This window comes from Anser cygnoides, chromosome 2, assembly GCF_040182565.1.
Source record: "Anser cygnoides isolate HZ-2024a breed goose chromosome 2, Taihu_goose_T2T_genome, whole genome shotgun sequence".
NCBI lineage: Eukaryota > Metazoa > Chordata > Aves > Anseriformes > Anatidae > Anser > Anser cygnoides.
The window spans coordinates 70670817-70692421 of record NC_089874.1 but is presented as its reverse complement, the minus strand read 5'-3'; the positions used below and the strand labels follow the sequence as shown (position 1 = coordinate 70692421).

General features: G+C 43.9%; 1 long non-coding RNA gene across 1 annotated transcript in view; it reads right to left on the bottom strand.

Annotated features, from left to right (window-relative positions):
- Positions 1–21605, bottom strand: part of LOC106041856 (uncharacterized) — a 34659-nt gene that overhangs the window by 3312 nt on the left and 9742 nt on the right. The window contains exon 2 of the long non-coding RNA XR_010829415.1: positions 770–1031. This is a non-coding gene — a long non-coding RNA (uncharacterized lncRNA). The remainder of the gene's footprint in view (positions 1–769; positions 1032–21605) is intronic.

The following is a 21605-nucleotide window of genomic DNA, read 5'->3' as shown; positions in this document are numbered from 1 at the left end:
ATTTATTACTTGTGTAATTCCTACGTTACAAGGATTGATCAAGAGAGGTTTTGTTACATAAGTAGAGTCTGCAGCGTTCTTCCTCAACAAGAGAAAGTTTTCCTTACATACATATAGTTTAATGAATGCCTAAAGTTTCAAGCATATAGCTTGTTTGCCTATTTGTTTGCCATAAGGAATTGTGTACATTTACATTTTGGAACGAATGTGAGCTAGATGAGTTTTTTGGCAGTTGCATAATTTTAATAGGCTTTTTCTTTAGTGGGTTGAAAAATCTTGTCTGGTTGCTGGAGAGCTCCCTCTAGTGGTGACTTTCCTGGGAGATCTTAACAAGCATTCCTGTCCAGAGGCACGTAGTTGAAACTTTACCTACCCTATCTGTTACTGATAACGCTGTGCAGAAAAAGGAAGAAGCCACGATAGCAGTTGCTAGAAATATTTTTTGCTTGGCTGTTCACCCTTCTCACATAGAAACCTATTAGGTTTGCATGGATGCAAATATAAGTTGGTATTTTGGGGGGATATCTGTAAATGAGCCTGCATAAGAAAAATGTTAAGCACTCATCTGTGTTCTAGAATAAAAAATGTTAATTTGCTCTGACCAAATGCATGATATGAAGGATCTATGCAATAGAAGGGTGTGTTTTTACTAAATCACTTTACAGTTCAGAACTCAGGTTGTCTCCCACACTGCAGGAATACAAATGGCTTGAAAAAAGAAATTCAGAACATCCTCCCTTCCGCCAAGTCCCTACCTTTTGTTCCTCACCTGCGAAAAGATACGGACCTGCAGCATCAGGGACTGAAGCAGCAGACACAAATCCTGCGAACCTCTTTTGCAACGTGGTGGAGTCACTGGAACAGTCTCTATGTCTCCTAGGAGAGAGGCTGAGTCACAGTCTTTGGTACGTCTGCATCAAGGGAGCGTGGAGGTTGCTTCTAAGCATACAGCCGGTGCACTGATTTCCTGTGGTTGAAGTTAAAAGGCTGAAGATGGCTTGTCCAGATCTTCCAAGCTAACATGAATCATACTGTTTTAGAATGAAAATTAAAATGAGGTAATAGCCATAAAGTGCAGCTATAAAATAACAGTGCCATGAATCAGGTAAAATAGTCGGAAAAGTAAGGTGGGTTACAGGGGAAAATAGTAAGGTTGGTTTTGTGTTTATATGTGTCTTGTGCGTTCTGAAATAGACTGTTTAAATATAGTTGGACTCATAGAGCTGCAATGATCAGATTAACAGATAGCTTGCTTCATCAATAAAATAAAGTATTTAGTCTTAATAAAGTATTTAGTCATACATCATCAGAAACAGGTAACAGAATACTTGAATCCAAGCAACTCAGATTCAGGCAATTTGTGAAAACTAGGGTTGGATTCAGATCTTATGGTGCTGACCAATGTCAGGATTTGGGCTTGTTATTTTGCTGATCTTTTTTAGAAGAGGTTGAGGTACTGCTGTGGTATGTACTTATGTGACCTTTTAATGAAAATACGTGCAAATATTTATTAATTGAAATAACAAAAATGAGTAATATAATTGTCAGAACTTAAATGATACATTTTTACGTATACATGCAAATTACCTTAAAAACAACCTGTTTCAAACAACTGTTAAAAACAACTTCTGACTTTTCTTTGAAATTTTCTGAATCTATGTAGATCCTCAGTTTGCTTTCCAGTAAATTCCACTGCCACTAATTTATTTGATGTTTGCAGATGCCTTTTGACACCCAAGTATAAGGAATTTGATATTCATTTACCTTAATCCATAAAGTTGCAGTTCTGAGATTCATAAAACAACATTTAGATGCCAATTTAGCTGTATTTTAATAATAAGTTTAGGTATTTTACCATTCCTATATTCTAGAAGGGAAATGATAAAAGAAGTGAAGATACAGATTTGATACATAGGCACTCTGAGCAAACAAGATTTATTAAAGTCAGATTATGAATAAGATTTCTGTTCCTCTTTTAGAGCCTCTATCTTTGCAATGAGAAAACTCACTTGTCCTCATTCCAGGGCTGGGGAATTATTTCATTATAGACAAATCAAGAAAAATATATGATATTACTTTTTGTGTAAAATCCCAAGTAATATCATACAAAATTCATGGCAGCAGAAGTAGACTCTTTTTAATCTGCTTTAATTGAGTAACCATAATGTCTGTGATGCCTCAATGAAAAATTAACTTTTGTTCTCTTTTTAATATATTATGATTCATAGCACAAACATTCTTGTACTCACTGTCAGTGTTTAAACACAATAACCGGACTATTTAGAAGTGAATTCCCATGGAAACAAAAATTTCTGTATACGAATATTTCTGCATGCCAATGTATCCTGTATGCTCTGGATTTTCCAGAACACATGCCCAGTGCATAAGTAAGCATGGGTGTATCAGTTGTCAGAATGTCAACAGATACGCCTGTCTCCAGCACACTGCATGTCCACCTTTGCAGCAGATGCCTAAATCTTCCAGTCTATTCATTCTCACTGATGTCATGCCAAGCACTCGAAAAGAACTGAGGCTGTATGAAAATGGGAGTGATTAGCCAACCACCATCTACAACCAGACTTAACCCAGTTTAGATACCTGCTTGTTTTAAACACATTGGCTTATTTTAAACTAGTTTACATGGCAGTCTACAGCCCAGTCTTTCAGGAAGGAAAAGACTGCAGAGCCTAAGCTAAAATAATAGCAATTTGGAGACATTGGCCGGTTTTGTGTAATAAACCTTTTTTTTTATTCTCCATTTTAATTTTACTTCTCCATTTTTAGGTCTCAATAACATACCAAGCATCCTCATACCAAGCAGATGTTCCTCTAGGTTCACCACTGGCAAAGCTAGGCAGGCCCATGAGATGGAGCAGGGCAAGCAAAGCAGATTCTGCAGCAGCACCCAGGGACAGCCACAGCCAGACAAGTCTGTACTCACAAAGCAGGTCTGAGGTCAAGCCAGTTGGCTGGCGCAGGTACACAACTGGGGTGCAAGCTGGAGCTGAAATGTAACTTTCAAGAGAAAGGGGGAAGAAGCCCTCAGCATGGCTCCTCACAGGTGTCTAACCCAAGGTGACACAGCTACATCCCATCAGCATCAGCCTCCAGCACCAGCAGTCAGACCCCTGTGGATTTAGTGGCAAATTTGAAGTCTTAGGTTCTTTTGCCATAATTAAAATAAGCTAATTTCTTTCCCCAATATATACTTTCTCTCTCTCTCTTTTTTTTTTTCTTGAGTGTAAAAATACATGCTTCTTCATGTGTACAAGAATGGCAGTGCTGCTTTGTCTTAAATGCTTTAAGTTCCTGGTGTTGATACAAGTATGAGCACTTGTATCCCACTTCAGTCCCAGAGCTATGTGGTAGAGGAGGAGCAAGAGCAGTAGAACCAGTCCACCCAAAATACTGATTTAATTTTGAGATGGACCTGAATGACAACATCTAAAATTTCAACATAGAGTTTTCCACCCACAGTTCACTTTTGTTCATCTCTCTGGCTTTGTTGTGGACCATTTTCACAGAATCACAGAATCGTCTAGGTTGGAAGAGACCTCCAAGATCACCTAGTCCAACCTCTGACCTAACGCTAACAAGTCCTCCACTAAACCATATCACTAAGCTCAACATCTAAACGTCTTTTAAAGACCTCCAGGGATGGTGACTCAACCACTTCCCTGGGCAGCCCATTCCAATGCCTAACAACCCTTTTGGTAAAGGAGCTCTTCCTAATATCCAACCTAAACCTCCCCTGGCACAACTTTAGCCCATTCCCCCTCGTCCTGTCACCAGGCACGTGGGAGAATAGACCAACCCCTACCTCGCTACAGCCTCCTTTAAGGTACCTATAGAGAGCGATAAGGTCGCCCCTGAGCCTCCTCTTCTCCAGGCCGAACAATTCCAGCTCCCTCAGCCGCTCCTCGTAAGACTTGTCCTCCAGACCCCTCACCAGCTTGGTCGCCCTTCTCTGGACTCGCTCGAGCACCTCCATGTCCTTCCTGTAGCGAGGGGCCCAAGACTGAACACAGTACTCGAGGTGCGGCCTCACCAGAGCCGAGTACAGGGGGACAATCACTTCCCTAGACCTGCTGGCCACACTGCTTCTTATACAGGCCAGGATGCTGTTGGCCTTCTTGGCCACCTGAGCACACTACTGGCTCATATTCAGCTGACTATCAACCAGTACTCCCAGGTCCTTCTCTGCCAGGCAGCTTTCTAACCACTCATCTCCCAGCCTGTAGCGCTGGTTGGGGTTGTTGTGCCCCTGGTGCAGGACCCAGCACTTGGCCTTGTTGAACTTCATACAGTTGGCCTCAGCCCATTGGTCCAGCCTATCCAGATCCTCCTGCAGAGCCTTCCTGCCCTCGAGCAGATCGACACACGCACCTAACTTGGTGTCATCTGCCAACTTACTGAGGGTGCACTCAATCCCCTCATCCAGATCATCAATAAAGATATTAAAGAGGACCGGCCCCAGTACTGAGCCCTGGGGGACTCCACTAGTGACCGGCCTCCAACTGGATTTAACTCCATTCACCACGACTCTTTGGGCCCAGATATCCAGCCAGTTTTTAACCCAACGAAGCATACATCAGTCCAAGCCATGAGCAGCCAGTTTCTTCAGGAGATTGCTGTGGGAAACAGTGTCAAAAGCCTTACTGAAGTCAAGGCAGACCACATCCACAGCCTTTCCCTCATCCACTAAGCGTGTCACTTTGTCATAGAAGGAGATCAGGTTCATCAAGCAGGACCTGCCTTTCACAAACCCATGCTGACTGGGCCTGATCGCCTGCTTTCCCTGCAAGTGCCACGTGATGACACTCAAGATAATCTGCTCTATATAAGAGCATATATCAAGAACTTATATATAAGCTTCCCTGGCACTGAGGTCAAACTAACAGGCCTATAGTTCCCTGGGTCTACCCTCTGGCCCTTCTTGTAGATGGGCGCCACATCTGCTAGCCACCAGTCGACTGGGACCTCCCCCAATAGCCAGGACTGCTGATAAATGGTGGAAAGCGGCTTGGCCAGCTCCTCCGGCAGTTCGCTCAGTACCCTCGGGTGGATCCCATCCGTCCCCATCAATTCACATACATCCAAGTGCTGTAGCAGGTCGCCAACCATTTCCTCGTGGATAGTGAGGGCCACATCCTGCTCCCCATCCCCTTCCACCAGCTCAGGGTACTGGGTATCCAGAGAACAACTGGTTTTACCACTAAAGACTGAGGCAAAGAAGGCATTAAGCACCTCAGCCTTTTCCTCATCTTTTCTAACTAAGTTTCCCCCTGCATCCAGTAAAGGATGGAGATTCTCCTTAGTCCTCCTTTTTGTGTTGATGTATTTGTAAAAACATTTTCTTAACAGGCAGTAGCCAGATTGAGCTCCAGATGAGCTTTGGCCTTTCTAATTTTGTCCCTGCACAGCCTCGCAACATCCTTATAGTCCTCCTGAGTGGCCCGCCCTCTTCTCCAAAGATTATAAACCCTCTTTTTTTTCTCCTAAGCTCAAGCCATAACTCTCTGCTCAGCCAGGCCGGTCTTCGTTGGCACTGGCTCGTCTTTGGGCACGTGGGGACAGACCGCTCCTGAGCCATTAAGATTTCCTTCTTGAAGAGTACACAGCCTTCCTGGACTCCTCTGCCCTTCAGAACCACCTCCCAAGGGACTCTGCCAACCAGTGTCCTGAACAGCTCAAAGTCTGCAAAGTCAGCCCTCCAGAAGTCCAAGGCAGCGGTTTTACTGGTCCCCTTCCTGACTTCGCCAAGAATAGAGAACTCTACCATTTCCTGGTCACTCTGCCCAAGGCAGCTCCCGACCACCACATCTCCCACCAGTCCGTCACTGTTTGTGAACAGAAGGTCTAGCGGGGCACCTCCCCTGGTAGGCTCTCTAACCAGCTGCATCAGGAAGCTATCTTCCACGCTCTCCAGAAATCTCCTAGACTGCTTTCTCTGGGCTGTGTTGTGCTTCCAGGATATGTCTGGGAAGTTGAAGTCCCCCACGAGAATAAGTGCTGGTGATTTCGCAACTTCTGCCAGCTGCCTTTAGAACTCCTCGTCCGTCTCCTCATCCTGGTTCGGCAGTCTATAACAGACCCCCACCAGGACGCTTGCCTTGTTGGCCTTCCCGCTGATCCTAACCCATAGGGACTCAACCTTATCATTCCCAGACTCAGTCTCGAGTTCCACAACATCAAAACGCTCTCTAATATGGAGAGCCACACCACCACCCCTTCTGTGCTGCCTGTCCCTTCTGAAGAGCCTATAGCCAGTCATTGCAGCACTCCAGTCACGGGAGTGGTCCCACCACATTTCCGTGATGGCAACCAAGTCATAGTTTGCCTGCTGCACGATGGCTTCCAGCTCCTCTTGTTTTTTGCTCAGACTGTGTGCATTAGTGTAGATGCACTTCATTTGGGCCACTGCCTTCTGCCTGGGCCCTGACACTGTTCCCCCGGCACACCTCTAACGAGCCTTATTTCATCCCCGTCCCCCTTCTTACCTAGTTTAGGGCCTTCTCAATGAGCCCTGCCAGCTCCTGGGCTAGGATCCGGTTTCCCCTTAGAGATAGGTGGGACCCATCTGCAGTTATCAGGCTGGGTGCCGAGTAAAGCGCCCCATGGTCAAAAAAACAAGATTTCTGTGTCGGCACCAGCCTCTGAGCCACGTGTTAATCAGGTGGGCTTTCCGTGTCCTCTCCGTACCCCTCCCTGCCACTGTAGGGATAGACGAAAACACCACCTGAACTCCTGCTCCATCCACTAACTGTCCCAGTCCCCTAAAGTCCCATTTGATAGCCTTCAGGCTTCTCTCTTCAATATTATCACTGCCAGCCTGGACTATCAACAGAGGATAGTAGTCAGAGGGGCAAACCAGGTTGGGAAGCTTTCTGGCAACATCCCTGACCCTGGCCCAAGGGAGGCAGCAGACTTCCCTATGGGTAGGGTCAGGCCGACAAATAGGGCCCTCTGTTCCCCTGAGGAGGGAGTCGCCTATAAAGATTACCCTTCTGTCTTTCTTGGTGGAGGCAGTCTTGAGGCGTGGAGTCGACTTCCTCGCCCTAGGCATCCTCCTGGGTAGACTTTCTACCTCATCCTCACCCACCGGTCTCTCAAGCTCCAGGGCTTCAAATCTGTTGCACCTGGAAAGGTGGTGCCGGTAGGGGGGGGTCGTCGTCTGCGAGGTCGAGCAGGGACCTGTCTCCATTCCTCCTCAACTCCTAGGTCCCCTCCCTCTGCCCGACAGCGATGGGGCAAGGGGTACACCCCCATTTGGGGTGTCTTACCGCGGTACCTCTCCTTCAGGCCCTGCAGGGAGTTGCTCCACCAGTCTATCTCCCGCTCACACTCCCTGATAGCCCTCAACCCCTCCACCTCCTCCTTGAGTTCTGCCACCAGGCGGGCCACCAGGTCATCCGCCTGCTCGCACCTCACACACACAGTCTCTCTGCCTCCCTCAGATGGCAGCAACAGGCTCAGACACTCCCTGAATCCAGAGACCTGAACTGCCGCATTTTTGAGCAGGCAGTCAGTCTGGGTGGGTGGTTACAGACTTTCTAGAGAGAGCACTCTGCCTGGTGTAGACCATCGCAGCCTAGCTAGCGGTCGACAGCCGTTACAGAAGATGTTCGTATGGACGGGGGGCAACGCTCTGCCCCCCTCCTTGCCCTCCCCCGCCACTCCTTTCTGATGCGCCGCGCTCCCTAGGGGCTGCTTTTGAACGGCCGGGGAGGGGGCGCTGCTGGCTCCGCCTACGCCTCGTCAGTGTCCCTCGCGAGGGCTGCCGGGTCCTGGAGGATCCCTCGAGTGGCCTCGATGCCGGAAAAATAGCCCTGCCTGCCCTGATCCCCCGCTACGCATACGCGACTGCCCCGGAGCCGATCGCCTCGGCAAGAAGTGTTTTAAGTGTATGGAGCAGTTTCATGACTTGAGCTGTAGACTTGGGCTGAAATTCAGTAATCCAGAAAATCCTGCTGTGATGAGGCTTTGTGTCAGTCCTTACCTAAGCACAAGTTCCCTTGATTGCAGTGAGTGTTGCTTAAGAATGAATTTCAGAAGTATGCCCGAAAATAGGAATGAAGAACATCTTGGCAATAGCTACAATTCCCCTTATTTATTCAAGCAATCCTAGGGCATGATGACATCTTCAGAACTAGCATCCAGTTATATGTATTCTTAGAAAAAAAGATCAAGACATTCTTCAACAGAGGATAAGAATGTGTTATTCTCCCAGTCTGATTTGCCTAAAGTATGTATGATGAAAGGAAACCACTTCTGGATTATCCATTTTATTTCTTCAAGCAAACACTTCAGTCAATCAGATCTTTCTATTTGAGAAGGCTTTTACTGAAGCTGCAACATTCCTGGCATTTTGCAGCACTCCCTTCTTTTCTCTGGGATCCTAGGAGTTTCACAAGGACCATGCTCTCTGGATTTCAATGGGTCAGACTACCAGAGTGATATTTTCCCTCTTTGGTACAATGTAATCAATATCTTGATGCTGCTTCCAGAAACGTTAACTTGAGCCTAGAGAATGAAACAGATATGTTGGCTATGCCTACACTGTGTTCGAGGTTATTCTGTCTATGTTCACGCTGCAGAGTGCTTCCAGACTATTATAGGGATGTCCACACATAAGGATATGCTATAGGTATGTCAAAAAAAGAAAACACATCTTTGGGTTTTGAAAGCATTTCTGGAGTATTTGTGCAATCTCATGCATTTAAAGATGTGAGAGCATGCAAAACAGAAGCTGTCTCCAAGGCACCATTTCTGGAAACATGGTATTTGTGTGGTTTCGTGACCATGTTCCTGGTCAGGCCCAAAAGCAAATATTTTTCAAGAAAAAAAATACTTTTGCTGTCCTTACTAGCATAAGCTATACCCAAATAGAGGCTATCACAGTCAGCTCTAGAGAACAATGCTGCATTGATTTGGTCCCCTCTTCTTCAGAAACCACCCAAAACCTAAATTATGCCTCCCACTGTCTGGTTTTAGAGTATCTTGCAGATACTTAGAAATCTGGCACCTATCAGCCAGCTGGACACCCGTGTGTATATTAAACAAAGCACCCAGGCACACCGTGCTACTGCTGCAGGCTCTGCGGCAGCATCTTGCTAGGCAGTGCTTGGCATCCCAGGGTTTGGTAGTCAGTCAGCTGGCATTGCTGGAGGAAGGTCTGCAGTCATGGGTGAAAGCCAAAGCGAGAGCACAGGTATAGCTGCTGTAGTTGTGCTTGTCTGCCACCAGCATGGCTTTTTGCTTGTTATCGTAGGCAGACTCTGCATCCAGTGGTCACCAAGCACTTAGACCTTCTGGAGCTGGCATGTGAAATGAGGTCCTCTCTTGTGTCTCGTGGACAGTGTGGTCAGCACAGCAAATGAGGGGGAACACCCTATCTGTGTGGCAGAAAATGTGAAGAAGCACATCACGGGTGAAGGTATGTGCTGGTGGTGCAGGCTGTGGCATGGTCCTGTTGCCATACATTGTCTCAGCAGCAGTACTCTCGAGACCAGACTGGCCCAGATCTCCTGGCTGTGCATACTGGTGGGTGCTGCCAGAAGGATGCTCTGCTGGCTTCACTGGGTTACTCTCTCTCAATGTCTCGGGGTGTGCAGAAACAGTGGATAGTGGGGAGTCAGGGCTTCTGGCAGTGCACAGTGTGTTTACGTGATGCAGCTGAGACCACAGAACCCGTACCACAAAATATAGCTGCAAGTAGACTCCACACCTTCCCTGCCAAGACATGTTCATTGCATTTAAATCCCAGAACAGAATTATTGCAGAAAGTTTTCCTAAGCTGTAATTTTTTCCAGAAGTCCATGTAAACAAATATTTAATCCAAACAATATTTTTCCATGAAGAGGCACCCCCCATCAAAAGATAACACAGACAGTATCGCACAGAACTATGCAGTGGCTATGTAATCCTTGCTTGAATCCAGACTGTCTTTTTTGACTTCAAAATGTGTCTGTAATCTCTCTTTACCAGCATATGGATCTCAGTAGGTGTTTTGCCTAAAGAGTTGTACAGCTGTGGGCCTTCTGAGAGTAATCAAATCAAAACTCATCATATGGTTTCAGCATAAAACTGTTACTGATAGTTTAAGTATCTTCTAGATTTAATTAAGTTTAACTGCCATTACTCAGTCTTACTTAACGTACCACCGTTGTAGTTTAATTGCAGATTGACTTTCTTTCCATAACCACTAACTACACAAGTTTTAAGAGTCCCGTTTTTCTCCCACACTGATAAAAGTCCATTATACAATAAAATCTGGCTTAATTTCAAATGACTTCTGGTCACTGCATTTTATTTCACGTCAGTAGTCATAAGTACAGAGTTGATCCTGCAACAAGGAGAAAATCAGATATTAAATTAATACACCATAGCTTTATATGTAATCTCTTTACTCTGAGGTGAATTTTGTCACCATGGCATTTGCAGTTGGTATTGGATTCATAATAGACACTACCACTCTCAGGAAATAAATCAAAAGCCTGGCATGAGTATTATTACTTTTATCTTTACCTTGTGGCTAGAAAAAATGAGCTTCTTCTCACTTTTATTAGTATGCCCTATTTATTTAGGCAGTGCTGAGGGTGAGGGTGGAAACAACATTTATATGGTAATGGTCTTTAAAACTTTTTCATTCCCTCCTAACATTGATTTTTTAAGATAGAAGGGGAAAAGTGCGTTTTGTTCATGGACAGTAACAGAATTGTGGATTGCACAATGTGGCATTAAAGCTACCTCTGTGCTGTAACCCTCCATATACTATGCTGAGATACAAAATAAGTTGGCTTGGGGCTGTGCTTGTACAGGTTTCTAGTTTGGGAACTAGTTCCGTTGGGGCTATGTCAGGAATCTGCATGGTGTGTTAGATAAGTAACCTTGGACCTTTCGGCCTATCTTCATCTGCTGGCTCTTTGCCACTGTGTGTTGTTTCAGACATGTTTGTTTGTTTGTTTTTTTCATGTACAGTACTTCAAGCAGCAGCCTTGTGTCCCATGACTGAGTCTTCTCTTCAGAACAGTAAGAGAAACACAGGAAAACTGAGACAATGTCAGGCAGGTTAGATCCTCTCAGGTATAAGAAATATGTAATTATCTCCATTCTGAAGTTGCCACAGGCCTGTTCGGTCCCTGGAAACATTCCAGCTACCCTAAGAGTTGCCCTAACTTGTACCATAATTGCTGTTTCCCATAGGCATTTTCAGCACTATGCATGAGAAGTACTGACGGACATCTTGGCCACACCTCAGACTGCTTTCGTGCTGGCTTACTCACTGAAAGGTCCTTAGCAAATACTACCAGCCTAGTCATTTCATTAGTTAGGAAAACCTCTTGTGGTACATGTGTTCTCAGGAATGTGAAGAGAAGTAAAAGGGGAGAGACAGTGACAGCCATAATATATTAATGAAATCTACTCAAACAGAAGTCCCTGGTTCTTTTCCTGGGCCTGGAATGAGAGTTCTTCCAGCAAATCGCTTCTGTCCTATATTTAAGACAAGTCTATTAGTGTGTAATTGCTTCAATTATTGCCTAGTTTAACTAGCATTTACAAAGTGTTCCTAAATCTTTGCAGAGACCCCTGCAAATACCTATAGTAATATAACAGGTATTACAGAAATACAAGCATACTCTCAATGTCCCTCATTGAGCAAGTAGAAGCTGTAGAAAAATTGAAGTTGGCTTAATTGGGACACCTTGAATGTGATGCTTTTTCACAACAAGTATTCTGAGTCATTACCTCAGCTTGCAATAATTGCCCAACAGTGCTCCATTCTTTGCAGCATTCCCTTTGCCATTTCCTAAAGTGACAACATTCCTAATTCCTCCGTTTCTCTGCATGTAATCTGGCTAATGTGCTATTCTCAGACATGATTTATTATTATGTGTGAGTACATGAGGAAACAGGAGGGGAAGCAAGTTGGACCAAACTTTGTGTTTGCTGGTGACGAGATACAGTGTTGGCATGCTGCCCTAGCCCCAAGAGTATAAATTACTGAGTACAACTGCAGCACTTTTGAAAAGAAGCCTGAAAGCTTCCTCTTCAGTTTTTATTTTTCCTCTTAACAAACAGTACATCACAAGTAAAATTTCCCCTCTCTCTCACTGAGCTGTTTTTTAGACACAATGTGTATGTATTTAGACCTTATGTGAGTTTTGTACAAACAGGCATGGTTACGATTGAATCGCTGCACACATTTCTGGGCAATAAAAGAGAACATTTAAATAATTAGCATATAAGCACTAGGTGTGTTGAATGAAAATCATATTGAATCATCTACATAGTAAAGAAAAAAATTATTCAGCTGTTTCATCCCTGAAAATAGGTACCTCATTAATGACTGATAAATTACCATGCCAAACAGGTAATACTGGTGAGATTGAACTGGAAAAAATGACAGTCATGAGATAAAGCAAAACATGCCATGGGAAGATGAACTGATCTGCTACGATGACTCACATTCAGCTAACCAATCTGAGTGTAGTCTTTGAACCCTGTTAAAAGTGGAAGACGCAGATGCTAGAAATAAATGCAGACATAGAGGTAGAGACAGAATAAACAAAAACACAAGCCTGAAAGTAGACAGATGCATGCATATCTGGTGTTACCGGAGTTACAGAAACGTGAAGGATTCTGCTGGTAAATAAGCTGTTAGTCTGCACTTTTTACTTTAAGACACCGTGAAATTCACTTGCTGTCCCAGAGTGACTCCAAGGACAATTTTATGTCAGTTATGCCTAGTCATTGTCAAACACCTAGCTAAGTAGCTTGTAGGTAGCGCTGGCTGATTGCAAAAGTGGCTGCTGATAAACCTGTCATGCCTGCATGAAGAATGGGTAGTAATTAAACATTCATTTAGACATAATATTTGAAGCAGGAATATACTATCTTGTATTTCTTGAAGTATCTTATTGCATGTCAACATCTCTGTATCTGGAAGTAGAGGAAACAGTGTTAAGCTGCCAGGCTTACTAGTTTGAAAGGAATGCTACATCATAGTTTATACCAATCAGCATGAATAAAAGAAATGTTGCATACACAAATCTAATGAATATCTGTCTGATTTCACAGAGAAAAACATTACAGTTAAGAAAATTGATTTTTTTTTTCCTCTAAAAGCTACTCATTACACACATTTCAGTTTGCCCACATGCCATTAAGAACCTCCAGGAACATCAGAGAGAATGCCAGACGAACCTGGGAATTCAAGAGGTGGGCACTAGGGATAATCTCCTGAGCTTTGCAGAGCATAATTTGCATGCTGAATTCCTTGCAGTAACATTTTACCTCCTGGTATTAATCAAGGTATGTCCAGATACATCATGCCAGGATGAATCATATATGTGACAACCAGTGGACTAGAATCTGCCCTAATTGCCTAACTTCTGCAAAGGTGTTGTTGGCTGAAGTGCAGTCCCCTAACACAAGCTGGCTCATCCAGTGTCTCAAACTCTCTCCTTTAATATCTGAGTCAGACTCCGTGATCTCCTGCGGTTGTCCTACCATGATTAAAAGCAACTCTAGTCACATTTATCTCCTTTTATGAAAAAAAAAATAGATTTATAAAAAGACACGTACTATAAAAATGCCCTTGATCAAACCATCCTCCCCTTCCCTTTTTCCATGCAATTCAAGCACGCTGCTAATGCTGCATTTTGCTGCCTGCCTGCACCACAAACGTCCATGTACAGCCAGTAGAACAATCAAATAGATTAAACCACATTTTTTGCATCTTTCTTTTTGAAGTCTGCGCCAGTCTGAGCTTGGATTTCCTTTCTCCTTTGAACATTGCAAAGCAAGCATTTTTAGGAGGAATACTCTGGCAGTGTTGTTAGCAAATCCTGTTGCCACTTCTTCATCCCCAGATTTTTGTGGCTGAACGAAACTTTGCAAAAGAGCTGTCTGTGCTGGCTTTTGTTACATTATGTAACAGAAACCTTGTTCTGATTCATTACCTTTGGAATGTGTAAGATAAGATGATATTATGGCAAGTTTAACAGCAGGATACAACGATCTTCGATCTTCGCTGCTTTCAGAAGTGGATTCCCTATATTGTTATTAGCGGTGGCTCTTTGTAAGACTGGCAGTGCAGGTGTTAATGAGATGTCTTTAACTGGGAAAAGGCACAAACCCCACCCTGGATGGGCCATGGAACAGCCATGCTCTCAGGGTCTTCTGTGTTTTGTTTGATCTTTCTCCTTTTTTCAAGGTCTGTTGTGGAGTTGTTTCCACCAAATTGGGCCCACATTCCTGTTCTTCCTCTACTGCATTCGTCGTTCGTGGGGAGCAGTTCATTCAACTCACACACTAGATGGAGAAACCTTGATATTTACAGCTTTAAAATCAGGTTTTTCCTTTTCTCTTTGCATCCTTACCACCCCCTTTGGACGTAGAATTAGGCCTTGGTTCCTGCTACTGTCTCTGAATACTGCCCCAGCAGTATGGCAAGCTCTATCCTCTGACTGTGAGCTCCTTTCTGCGTAACAGATTTCATCCACGCAGTGCCAATGGCAATGTGCATGGGCAGGGACACAGAGGACAAGTCCATAGAAGCATGCTCAAAAACAGTTTTGGTTTTGCATTTAACACCACACTTGTAAAACCCTGCAACTTTACTGAGCAGGCAGAGCACAGCCTCACGTTGCTTGTCCCAATGCGTAGGTGGCGAATAACGCAGCAACAAGGGAGGAGCTGCACTACACATTTGGCCGGTCATGGCAGCTAGTGGCAGTAGCAGAGGCAGATGCCCCCAGCTAGAGGACAGATGCTTCCTGCCTCACACATGAGTGACAGGCTTGTCTCCACTGGGGGAACAACGGTGATTACAGTCTTCTCAAAATAGAAGGCTGCCTTGTGCAGTGAGGGACTTGTCGATATTTGGACTGCGACTTACTACAGGCTCTTCCCTACTTGAAGTGCTGCAAATATAATCCGTCGCTGTCTGTACAGAGGGTTAGTGTACAGCTTAGCGGTGTGAACCTCCCACTTGCCATAAAAAGAGACCTTACAACCAAATTTCAGCGGTGCTTTTTGTGTGAACTTCAAGTGAAGGTATTTCTGTCAAGATCTTATTTACCATCTTGCTTGCTCCACGTAGCAAGATGTGATCTCTCTACGGTAGCACACATGATGCTGTATAATGACTGACAGCCTAATTACCTATGTCCATTCCAGACCTATTTCAAGCTATGTGAAGTGATTTCTAATAGAATATTTTATGTTTCAGCATAAGAAATACTCCAAATAGAAAATACTATTAAAATAAATGCTAAGTGAAAGATGACTTATAAAGGATCTTCCTCAATTAAGCAGATGTAATTTCTTTCATATCTTCAGTGTAATAAACCTCCTAGTCTTCAAATTAAACACAGAGTTTGAAATTTTGTCTGAATACATATATTCTGATGTATTCAGATTTTTTTTTTAATAAAATGTTAAATAAAATGCTTTAAATAAAGAAAGCAATGTTTTACTGTGAATGAAACAAAGTTGTTGCTTTAGGTACACCCTGTATTGCAGTAATTAAGAGATTGAAGGTTACCCAGCTATCTGTCATCTATTTTCTTACTTCACATTATTGACTTAATTTTTAATTGAAAAATTAAAAAGATTTAAGTGAAAGCTTTCTGGCTTTCAGATCTTAAGGGGCAGCTTAATTGGCCAAGTTTGTAAGAGCAATTTGTAAAATCAAAAACTCGTCTCTATTCTGGCATGAATTAAAAAACACATATTTAATTCTATTTTGTTTCTTATTTTAAAATTGGAAGCAGTAAAACCACAGCACAGTTAGGAATGTAACACATGTATTGGAAGACCTTCTGTTTTGAGGTCATTAATCCGTTATTCTTTTAACTTTTCATTAAAGATGTGATAACATAAGAATGCTATCCATCTCCTGTTGGGGCTTCTGAAATCCTATGACAGTTGAAGGAAATGTTCATAGCAAGAATAAGTGCAATGTAATGCAAAATTTAGCCCATTATCACAAAAAACAGACGTTCGATTTTTCACCTGCTTCTAAAGCAATATGACACGTACCTTGTTTTACATTCCTAGGGGTAAAAATTATTTTAAAATATGTAATTTACATATGCAAAATTGAATTAACAGTTTACTGAGTAACATCAACACTTCAATGCTGAACAAAGATAGAACAAATCTTTTACCTTCTTTCAACAAACTTTCAGAGGAAGGCCGTGGATATTTTTCAAACCACACACCATAAACACCACACCAAAGTGTTGGCTACAGAGTTTTCAGGCCAAAGTCTAAGTCAAATATTCATGCATGTCTTCGGATTTTTCAGAAAATTATATGCAGGGTTGGACTCAGTAAATGGCTGTGCATATGTCCATCATCAAATCACAATGATATTGCCTCTCCTTATGCATGGATGCCCCTCAAGGTAAGTATCTTCACAAACACAGATATACTGACGTGTATCAGTGCATCTATAGCAGTGTACATTTATGCTTTGCCTGGTATCGAGATAATTTCCTATGCAAACATTTCATCTGTTTAAGTAGAAAGTGTGTATCTGGAGGCAGAGTGTGACTTTAACTTAGTATAAAGTATATAGGACTATGGTGATATAAGTAAACAGCAGTTTTATTCAATGCATTGCAAGAAGCATTTTATGCTTATATCAACATGTGCTAATCCTGACCTTCAGCTTCTGTGAGATGTTTTAATAGCCTCTCAAATATTTAGTAATGAATGTTGCTGCTGTCTTCTACAAGCTGTTCTGCTTTGTAAATCTTCTAAAACTACAGTGATATGAATAACGTAAGCAGGAAAAAATAATCATGTTTTAAAAATCTCATAGGATTATAAATCTTTTGAGTGGAACATAATTTTACCACAAATTTTTAATAGGATATATAACTTAGCAATGATTTTGGTGCTTATTATGAGGACCCAATACCACATAACATGATGTAGGACAGTTAAAAACTATTTCTTCTTGTTAATGTGGTGCATTTGACTAACAAACACAGGTGCAATTGTTATGTGATCGGTAATATGGCGTATTTCTGAAGCCTGCTAAGACTTGAGGAAAATTCTAGGTAAGCTGCACTCTAATTGGCCTCGTAGCTAATATTTTTGTAACTGCTTATGGAAAATACTGTATTAATGCTGGTTGGATTCCCTGCTTGCTCCACTCTAGACCATCTACAATGCATCATGTAAAATCATTTACCTAGGTCATCAATTTCCAGGCCTTGCATAACCTCTCTGTCTTTCATATCTGATCTAAGTTAATATTACTTCACCTCTATCTTCAGCCTTCTCTGATGCCAACTTTTGCTCCTTCTTGCCATTTATTTCATCCACTAGCTTCTTTTCCTTGCCACCAGCTACACATTTGATGCTCTTCTTATTCTGTCTCATTATGCCAGCACTCTCTCTTCAAGTAAAAGACATACTTATTATCTTTATTTAGTTTGTGCTTGAAATGCAACTTTGTTGGAATCACCATGATACAACACTGTTTAGCTTAAGTGAGAGCACTGACAGTACTGATTTAGACCTGTTTTCCCTGTCCTCCATTCTCTCACTTCTTCCTGACCTGTATCACACTTGGAATTTAGACTGAAGATGTGTTTTTCTTATTCAGTGCTGGAACAGCAGGAGGGCGGTATTTAGAGTGTTCTTGTGAACGTGGCTCTGAAAGCACAACGACGAGCATGGACTCTGCCTGACAGTTTCTATCCATTTATCTTCTGTTTCAGGTCTCTCCTCACCTCTGAAAAATACAAAACCCTAATAAATCAAAATTCAGGAAAAATGGGACTGATCCTCTACATTTTTAAATGAAAGGTAAAGGAGTGTGGAATTTGAAGGAAAGGGTAGGAATGTTTCCATGTCCTTCTGATTATGGAGAAATTTCATTGACAGATCTTGAGTGTGGTGGAAAAATTATTAAGATTTGAGAGGTCTGACTAAGAAATTTATCCTTTCAAAAGGAACATTCCCTTCAACAAAAAGCTAGCAGTCTGTGTCTGTCTCCCAGTTCTGAGCTCAGACATCAGCGGGTGCAACCTGCACAGGCCCCAACACAGTGTTAGCACTGTGGCAGTTAGTAAGGCACTTGAGAAGCCCATGCCTCCCAGGAGAGGGTACGTGGTTAGGTGTGCTTTGTTAACAAATGAATGATTGTCTGAAGCCCATTCTTCTCCAGAACACACAACTGGCTTTGTTAACAGCAGCCTGGTTTTCCTCACCTCTTCCCCATCTTCCAAGTAGTGTGTAAGTTTGGTCTCTGCAGCTGCCAGGCAGAGAGCAGGGGCAGAGGGTGATGCTGCCCAGGTGCACTCTCCCCGCAGTCACGGTTAATAAAGCTGGTGCCTGACCTCTCTTACATCGCACTTGTGTCAGGAGAATTTTACATTTGCTTTTAAACAGGCAGCAGGACTAGATGGGTTATTTGGATCCAGTCAGAGCCTTTTCTGCAACTTCTTTTATTCTTCTGAACTTCTTTCATACAGCATCTTTTCTGCATTCCCCCATTTTGGCAAGATCATCACTCTTGAAACTCATAGTCCAAAGATAATGATGATAAAATTTCAGGATTACCTTTTGTCACCAGAAGATTATGAATATCAAAATGGGGAGGAACCTGAATGATAAAGTGGCATGATCGGAATCTACACAATAAAATCTTGCCTCAGTGAAATACCTGTACACAGAACTTGTTAACAGAAAGCAAGCTTATAATAGTGAAGGGATTAACGACACGGACTCCCGATGGCTCTTGAACAGGAGACCTTTATTGCAACTTTTCTCCACTACATATACTTTCCCTGTAGTCCCATACGCTGTTCATGCACCCGTATCTGTTATACAATTGGTCAGAGTGTTAGTGTTGGGGAGAATCGAATGGATGTTCTATTAATGTTTCTCAGGTGATGGATCATACGGTATAATTAAATATTATTAAATGTACTTACATTATCAAGTAATCTATGTATACTGGAAACCTAGGGAGTACATTGAACATTTAAAGGAATCGTTGAAGGGGAACCCTGGGAGGGAATAGGTACAACCTGACCTTGGATAAGGGCCTGGAGATGATGAAATGAGTTGAAGCAGAACCAAGGAGCGGAGGGAGCATGCGTCGAGTGAGAAAGGTGAAAGAGTTTAGCGGAGAGGAAGACTCCTTACTTCATCTGGACGACCACCTGGACGACCACCAGAGTGCGCCACGCATGTGCAAAGGGGAGGGGAGCTAATTAGAATGAAAAGCGAGGCTGATGTTGCAACCTGTAATGAATATGTATACCTGACGCAATATTGTATGTATAAATAATGGCTGGGAAGTAACGGGACTTGAAGCCAGATTTGGGCACCTGCCCCGGCTTCCAGCGCTGAATAAAGCACCTTCATATAATCACTTGGTGGTTATGTGGTTGCTACGCTAACATTTTGGCGACCCAGATGGGACAGCGTGGGCACTGCTGAGGCGGATCGTGTCTCGGTTTCGCTCCAGCCGGCACCGAGGGATTCTCGGGGAGCAGTCGACCACGACCGACCTCCGCTGCTCACGACGTACCACTGGAGTGGTAAGCAAAGGTGCTTTCAACTTTGGGTATTCGGTACCGATTTGGTTGGGAAAGCCTGCCGGTCAGACGCAGCGAAAGCCACGCTCGGTTGGGCAGGGAGCTCCCGGGGTAAGCCTAGGCGCCGTCCGTTAGACAGAGCGAAAGCTCTGCAGGTTCGGCATTGGTAACTGTATTGGTTTGTGCTGAAGGGTCAGCACCAGGTATTATTGGTATGTAGAAAGCGTGCTGCTGCTGCTCCGGCAGCTTTTGCGAAAGCACGCTGCTGCTCCGGCAGCTTTTGGGAAAGCACACTGCTGCTCCGGCAGCTTCTGGAAAGTGTGCTGTTGCTGCTCCGGCAGCTTTCGGGAGAGTGTGTTGCTGCAGCTTTCGGGAGAGTGTGTTGTTGCTCCGGCAGCTTTCGGGAGAGTGTGTTGTTGCTCTGGCAGCTTTCGGGAGAGTGTGTTGTTGCTGCAGCTTTCGGGAGAGTGTGTTGTTGCTGCAGCTTTCGGGAGAGTGTGTTGTTGCTCCAGCAGCTTTCGGGAGAGTGTGTTGTTGCTGCAGCTTTCGGGAGAGTGTGTTGCTGCAGCTTTCGGGAGAGTGTGTTGCTGCAGCTTTCGGGAGAGTGTGTTGTTGCTCCGGTAGCTTTCGGGAGAGTGTATTGCTGCTCCGGCAGCTTTCGGAAGAGTGTGTTGCTGCTCCGGCAGCTTTCGGAAGAGTGTGTTGCTGCTCCGGCAGCTTTCGGGAGAGTGTGTTGCTGCTCCGGCAGCTTTCGGGAGAGTGTGTTGCTGCTCCGGCAGCTTTCGGGAGAGTGTGTTGCTGCTCCGGCAGCTTTCGAGAGAGTGTGTTGCTGCTCCGGCAGCTTTCGGGAGAGTGTGTTGCTGCTCCGGCAGCTTTCGAGAGAGTGTGTTGCTGCTCCGGCAGCTTTCGGGAGAGTGTGTTGCTGCTCCGGCAGCTTTCGGGAGAGTGTGTTGCTGCTCCGGCAGCTTTCGAGAGAGTGTGTTGCTGCTCCGGCAGCTTTCGGGAGAGTGTGTTGCTGCTCCGGCAGCTTTCGAGAGAGTGTGTTGCTGCTCCGGCAGCTTTCGGGAGAGTGTGTTGCTGCTCCGGCAGCTTTCGGGAGAGTGTGTTGCTGCTCCGGCAGCTTTCGGGAGAGTGTGTTGCTGCTCCGGCAGCTTTCGGGAGAGTGTGTTGCTGCTCCGGCAGCTTTCGGGTCCGTATCATAAGCTCAAAATGAAAAAGATTAAAGAAATTCTGGGAAAAGATGTACCTATCCCGCGGACATCCCCGCTGGGGTGTTTGCTAGCACACTGGAAAGAGGGAGGTTTTGGTCAAGAAATGCGGAAAGGAAAGCTGATTGATTATTGTAACATTTGGTGGCCACAGTATAAACTAGAGGACCAAGAAACTTGGCCTGAGAATGGGACATTGCAATATAATACAATTTTACAATTAATGCTATTTTGTAAGTGGGAAGGAGAATATGATGAACTGCCGTATGTGGAATTATTCTTTTATTTGCGCCGAAAGCCTGAATGGCAGCATGCTTGTGGAATAATGGTGCTTGAAGTTTAAACTGAGGAACGTTGTTGTGCATGTACTAAGGAGGGACGCTGTATACAGCATCAGGCAATAGAGAATAATAAGTATTATGGGAAATAATATAATATAATAATATAATAATGTATATAATAATATAATAATATAATATAATAATATAATAATGGAAATATTGATCTGGAAGTTGCGCCGTTGGCTCCGCCGGAAGAGCCAGGACAGGGAGGGAAAAGAGAAAAGGAAGATAGCAGTAGTGATGGAGAATCCCCGATTTTAGTCTCCCCGTGTCACATAGGACCCGGCAACAGCGAAGGGCAGGAGAAACTATAAATGAACAGGGAGGGAAAATAATCGCTCCCCTCAGGCAAGGAGTGGGGACAGAAGGACCGGTATATGTTAAGGTGCCTTTTTTTCAGCTGGGGATTTAATGATATGGAAGCAAGCAGCCGGCACCTACAGGGAAAACCCAGATAAAGTAGCTAGGATAATGAAAATGACAATTAA